We start from the raw sequence: 6,221 nt of genomic DNA, 5'->3' as shown, positions 1-6,221 counted from the left end.
TTACTGATACCAATATATATTTCCAATCTAGTACAACATCCAATGCATCCTAGGCTACAAGGCATCACATATCAGACCAATCTATCATGCAATTCCTAAAAGTATCCATAGCCTTATCCTAGCATGCAAACATTCATATCATATGATATATCATCATGTATGGGTATTCTAGGACTCATTTACTTGAGCTCGGTTGATTGCACGCATCAAAGAGTTAATGAATTGTGAAGTGTTCCATGGACATAACGTTTCATAAATCAACATTAACATATACATACATGAAATTTACAACAATCGAATTTGATACAATTTGAAATAGGTACAACGAGCATGAGTATATGACATTTTTTTCCACCCCAAAACTTTAAAAACATAAAAGAATAGTTGTGAAAAAAAGACAACGATGGGCGTAGGCAATCTACCTGTGATCCACACACAATCCACAGTTATCCAATTGATCCACAGACAATCTGTTGATCCACACAGACAATCTACGGTTATCCAATTGATCACTCAGATCATCAAATCCTCCTATTGTCTTACATATATAGAAAATAATACTTAAGACCAAACTCGTCTCACGAGATACATATATCGGTTCCAATAAAGGAAAAGAACACTAAGAGCGCGTTTGGTTGGCAGGAAAGGAATGGAATTCGAAGGAAAAGAATTCTAATTCCCTCAAATTCATGTGTTTTGTTGGACTTTGAGGTGGGAAATGGATTCCTAAATGTAATAAACTTTCCACCATATGGCGGAAAGTGGATTCATTCCAAAGTTGGATGGAAAACATTCATTTTCATCAACGAAAATGACAGATTACAAAAATGTCCATTGTACTTATCAGAAAATCCACCACCACCACCACTACAATTACCCACCACCATCGTCGTCGCCACCGCCACCACCACCAGTACCATCGTCGCCGCCACCACCACTGCCAGCACCACCACCGCTACTGACTACCCACCACCCCCGCCGCCATCACCACCGCCACCCACCACCACCACCGTCAGCGCCGCCACCCACCACCATTATTGTTATCGCCGCCGCCACCACTAACACCGTCGTCGCCACCACCACTGACGTCGCCGCCGCCCACCAGCCACCACCACCACTACCAACATCGCCAACCACCTCTGCCATCGCCCACCACCACTACCAACGCCACCACCAACATCACCACCACTAACATCGTCACCACCACTGCCGCCGCAACCACCACCACTACCACAACCACCACTACCAACGCCACCACCACCATCGCCACCTCTTCCATCACCCACCACCACTACCAACACCATCACCACTATCACCGCACCCACCACCACCACTGCCACCACCACCACCGCCACCACCATCGCCACCTCTTCCATCACCCACCACCACTACCAACACCATCACCACTATCAACGCACCCAACACCACCACCACCACTAACAACACTACCACCACCACCATCACCCATCACCACTATTACCACCGCCACCACCACTGACCCCGCCACTACCACCACTTACAGTCACCGCCAACACCAACACTGCTACCAACAACTCGCTACCACCACTACCACCACGGCCACTGTCACCACCAACACCATCACCGTCGTCGTCACCGCCACTGCCACCATCACCACCACTATCTTCACCACAATCAACACCAATGCCACCATCACCACCACCGTAGCCGCCATCACCGCTACCATAGCCGCCACTTCCCCCATCACCACCGCCAAAATATTTAGGGGTGTTCGTTTGGATGGATCGGTACGATCCAATATCCAAATGGATTTTGGTTTTCAAAACATGGATTCGAGCAATCCAAACTAAATTCAAATCCGATCCAAACCAACAAAATTACAATTCGGTTGGATCGGTTTTTACAACTCGGTTTTCAAGAGGTGTAACATTTAAAACTTATAAAACCTAAATGTTAGTTGTGAATTAAAATCTATAAACAACTGTTAAGAAAAATGTTTTATCATTTAATATTCTATAGATAAAACATTTGAGAAGTACATATTTAGGTTTTTTATTGGGTAATACATTCAAATCTATTTAAAAAAAAACAATTTACATTTAAAAAATAATTAATAGAAGTATATTAAAAATAAACAATGTATATAAATAAACAAATGATAAATAGTTATTCGGTTTTTTGGAGTATTCGGTTTTTATTTTATAAACCAAAACCAATCCGAAATCCAAAATAATAACTCAGTTTTGCTAAAAACCAATCCAAAAATCCAAACCAAATAGTCCACTCCAAATTGTACAATTCGGTTTTATCCGAACAACGAACAGACCTAAAAATATTACTGTTTTTATAATTTATGTAACTTAAAAAACAAGATAAAATTAAACAAAACAGGCACAAGGGTAATTCTATCATTTTATATGAATTCCTCCAATTCCATTTTCTATGAACCAAACCAAATCTGAAATTAATTCCAGTTTTATTTCTTTCCAACTAAAGAAAATATGAAATTGGATTCAAAATCAAACATAAAATTAATTCCAAATCCATTTCCTAGCATCTAAACAACATATGAAATTGGATTCAAAATAAAACAACATATAAAATTGTATTCCAATTCCAATTCAAATAACATGCAAAATAAAACAACATATGAAATTGGATTCCAATTCCAATTCAAATTCCTTCAGCAACATTGGAATCCAATTCAAATTCCTAAATAAAACGAGATGAAATTGGATTCCAATTCCAATTCAAAATTCAAATTCCTTCAGCAACATGAATCCAATTCAAAATCCTTCAGGATACCAAAACACCTAAGAAGTATTCCTCTTGCAACTCGCAACCTTTTGTATGTAAATTGAGAACGACAAATACCCTACTACAACAAATAGATAGCATGAAGGTATTTGTAATCTAAATCCCATATGGTTGTGAGTATAGGTTAGATCTTTGTTGACATTCAAAAATTTAAATAATCAATACTCGACGAAAGTTTCAGATAGATCTGCACTAGTTTCATAAACATTATGAAGAAAAAATAATAACAAAGGGTTCAAAACGAAGGAAATCAATTCGCTATACACAAAAGAAAGACCTCACATTTACAAAACCTCTCATTTACACAAAACATATAAAAATCATGTCTTGAATATCAGATCTGATGATAAGCTTATCACGAACACTTTCTAACATCGGCGTCTTGAATATTTGCTACGACCATAATTGCTTTCTTCACATAAATACCATCCTAAATGCAACAAATATAAAACACAAAATAAACCAGATGTAAATAAAACATTATACCGAGAAAACCAATAAGAATACAAGGCATCATATATAAGAATTACAACATGAATAAATTCAGACATATGCTTGTCATTTTGTAAGATTTTCTTAATCACTTGCCAACAAAAATTGAAATTCAACAAACAGATAAAAAGCATAAAATCGGTAAATTGGGATTCAGTTTATGGGTGGTGATATAACAGAGTGGTCGGCAAGGTGATTATTCATCACCATTACGACGAACGAGACCTTATCACATGGAGTCGTCATTATCCCTTTCCAATCTAACTTACAAATAACAAACAGGGAAAAAGAATTTTAGGGTTCATCAGATAGGAGCGAAAGACTAAAAAGATGTTTAATCACAGAGTATCATTTGAACTATGCAAAATCATCACTTGAACCTCTCAATTTCCACTAACAGATAAAGAAAATTCAAAACGCCTCAGAAGGAAGGCAGTATTTTGTGTAATCATGATTTATCATTCTTACGCAAACATCAATACAATCATCATTGGCTGGTGAAAAAACGATTAAAGATACAAAATTTAATGGCCTCATAGAGAAGATTAGATTTAACAACATGGTTTAGTTCAGACATATGCTTGTCTTTAATTTAGAATTTAATCATCGACCAGTTTCGGGGAAATAAAAATGAAATCACTAAGAACATAGAAAAAGATAATAATCAAAGAAAAAGATTTGTGTAAAACTTTCAGGGAAGAAGGAAAACGGTGGACTCAGTTTATGGGTGGTGATATAACAGTTTGGTCGGCAAGGTGATTTGCATCACCATTACGACGAACGAGACCTTATCACATGGAGTCGTCATAGCCCTTTTAATGAATAAACTGAAAACCTCGTAAGAACGATTCGATCAAATTGGATAAGAACAAAACCAGCTCGAAAATTAAAAATAGGGGAAAACCACAACAAATTTTAGAAAGAGAATTCGTCTTGAGGATCAATCAAGACCAATCGGTAGATTAATCTAACCTTCGATCAGAAAACGTAATCAATAAACCCTAGATGTTAGTAAACAGAGAAGTGAGCGATGAGGTTTGATTGATTATGCGTTTCTACTTATAGAATGATTCTAGGGTTTCGTTGCAGTTAAGGAGTCGAATCGGGCCCCCGAATGGATTGTTGGGATGCTCTAGCCCGTTTTATCTAAGTCCAACTACTTTATTTTTCATATTTTATAAACTTATTGTTATTATTTTGTTGATTACTATATGAATGATAATAATAGTTCGATTTAGATATCTCTCTTATCAACGTTTCACAATATAAGAGAAGTAAAGAACTAATGTATGTTGGAAATTTATAGTGTACATTGATATTTTGTACTTAATACCTTAATTGTTATAAAGGGTAACTTTTGGTTATATTATGTGATTACCGAATTTCATTGGGAGTAGTGGAGTACATTGAATTAAAAGTTAACCATTGGAAAAATATTTAAGTTAAATCTGAAGATCGAAACTTATAAGATGGAAGATCTGTTAGAACTTGGTGATAGTGTTAGGTTTATTTTAGTCTTGAGCTTATCTAAAGTGTTGGAAGATTTTTCCAATGAATGAAATTAAGGTAGGTAATATTTAACTATAGCATTTCTCATATTTTCGACCGACTTATCTAAAATGTTAAAATCTTTTCCAATGAATGAAATTAAGATATGTAATATTTAACTATTGTCTTTTCTCTTATTTTAGACCTTAATTTCGTGTTTAGGATATTGTGGGGGTTTAACGCATAAATTAAAAAACCTGGTGTGAGAAATAAACCATACTGGGTGGATCTAGGCTAAAACCTAATTGTAGGGACCAAACGTGTGACGTAGTGAAACTTGAGATGACTTGAATCATTTTGGTTTTTCAAACCCGCTATTGTTTTTTAAGGATATGGCGTAGAAAGCTTTTAAAGGGGTGTTTGGGATTAGATTTTTAACTTAATAAATATTTTTTTATAAAAATATTTATTAGTTTATATAGTAATAGTACGAGTTTTTTAAAAAAAAAACACTTGGATCAGATTATGTGGTGTTAAATAGTTATAAATTGATAAATCTTTTTTCAACAAATATTTCAATTAGTTTATAATCATCTTATAGTTATTTTAGATATATAAGTTATTTTTTAAAAGTTACAATTTAACTTATTCAACAAAATGATTTTTTGGAAAGGTAACAAAAAAACACTTTCGAAAATTGTTTATTAGTTTGTCAAACACTTTTTAAGCTTATTAGGTTGCAAAGAGTGGACTAGACACCCACTTGGCAAAATTCGAGTTGGACTCGGCAAACACTGCGCCGCAAAGTCATCATGCCGAGTTCGGAGGCCTAATTCGATAGTTGCTTACCGATGAGGGAGTGTATAATTTTGAAATTTCAAATTGTATACCTGTTTTTCTAAAATATTATTGTTTTTTCACATTTTTACAATCTTTATAAATACCAACAATTGTCTTATTTTGTAACACACAACCGTCAACTTTTCACTCAAACACACTCCATATTTTGTGGAAAAAAAAAAGATTCTCCATCCAACTCAAAAACTCCAAGAACAAGCAAGAAAAATATTCAAAACACAAACCAAATTTAAAACTCACCTTCATCACCTACCTTCATTCAAAATCAAAGTAATGCACCTCCTAACTACCATTATCCTAGTGCATAGTACACTCCATATCATATTCATAACCAACCACAATTTCAATCTCAATCTTAATCTCAACCCCAATTTCAATTTCAATTTCAATCTCAAGTACAATCTCAACCGGAAAATGAGTTCAGCCCATTTGACAACCTTACCGACTTGCGATTTCAATTCCAATCCTAAAACAAATTCGAAACTAACTCTAACCATGAGGTCGTACCCGAAAAGGATTCCGAGCCAGAAGATATTCGACATCAACCGTAACCCAAGAAAAAATAAAGACACCTTCCAAGAGTTGGA

The 6,221-nt window shown here is 35.4% G+C and overlaps 1 long non-coding RNA gene and 4 other non-coding genes across 5 annotated transcripts; all 5 read right to left on the bottom strand.

Moving 5' to 3' along the window:
- Window positions 1–2,945: 2,945 nt before the first annotated feature.
- LOC145134860 (uncharacterized) lies at window positions 2,946–4,386 on the bottom strand. The gene is made up of 2 exons (XR_013719399.1): window positions 4,261–4,386; window positions 2,946–3,226 (listed from the first exon to the last, which is right to left on the bottom strand). It is a non-coding gene; the product is annotated as an uncharacterized LOC145134860 (long non-coding RNA).
- On the bottom strand, window positions 3,438–3,539 carry LOC145135123 (small nucleolar RNA Z43). The gene has a single exon (XR_013719601.1). It is a non-coding gene; the product is annotated as a small nucleolar RNA Z43 (small nucleolar RNA).
- Window positions 3,585–3,671, bottom strand: LOC145135119 (small nucleolar RNA snR60/Z15/Z230/Z193/J17). The gene has a single exon (XR_013719598.1). It is a non-coding gene; the product is annotated as a small nucleolar RNA snR60/Z15/Z230/Z193/J17 (small nucleolar RNA).
- LOC145135145 (small nucleolar RNA U83) lies at window positions 3,706–3,784 on the bottom strand. The gene has a single exon (XR_013719623.1). It is a non-coding gene; the product is annotated as a small nucleolar RNA U83 (small nucleolar RNA).
- LOC145135125 (small nucleolar RNA Z43) lies at window positions 4,001–4,101 on the bottom strand. Its single transcript, XR_013719603.1, has one exon. It is a non-coding gene; the product is annotated as a small nucleolar RNA Z43 (small nucleolar RNA).
- Window positions 4,387–6,221: the final 1,835 nt, after the last annotated feature.

Source organism: Lactuca virosa, chromosome 8 (assembly GCF_052849685.1).
Source record: "Lactuca virosa cultivar CGN04683 chromosome 8, Lactuca_virosa_CGN04683_v6, whole genome shotgun sequence".
In the NCBI taxonomy this organism is placed as follows: domain Eukaryota; kingdom Viridiplantae; phylum Streptophyta; class Magnoliopsida; order Asterales; family Asteraceae; genus Lactuca; species Lactuca virosa.
Note: the sequence above shows the minus strand (reverse complement) of the source record. Positions and strands in the feature narration are given on the sequence as shown.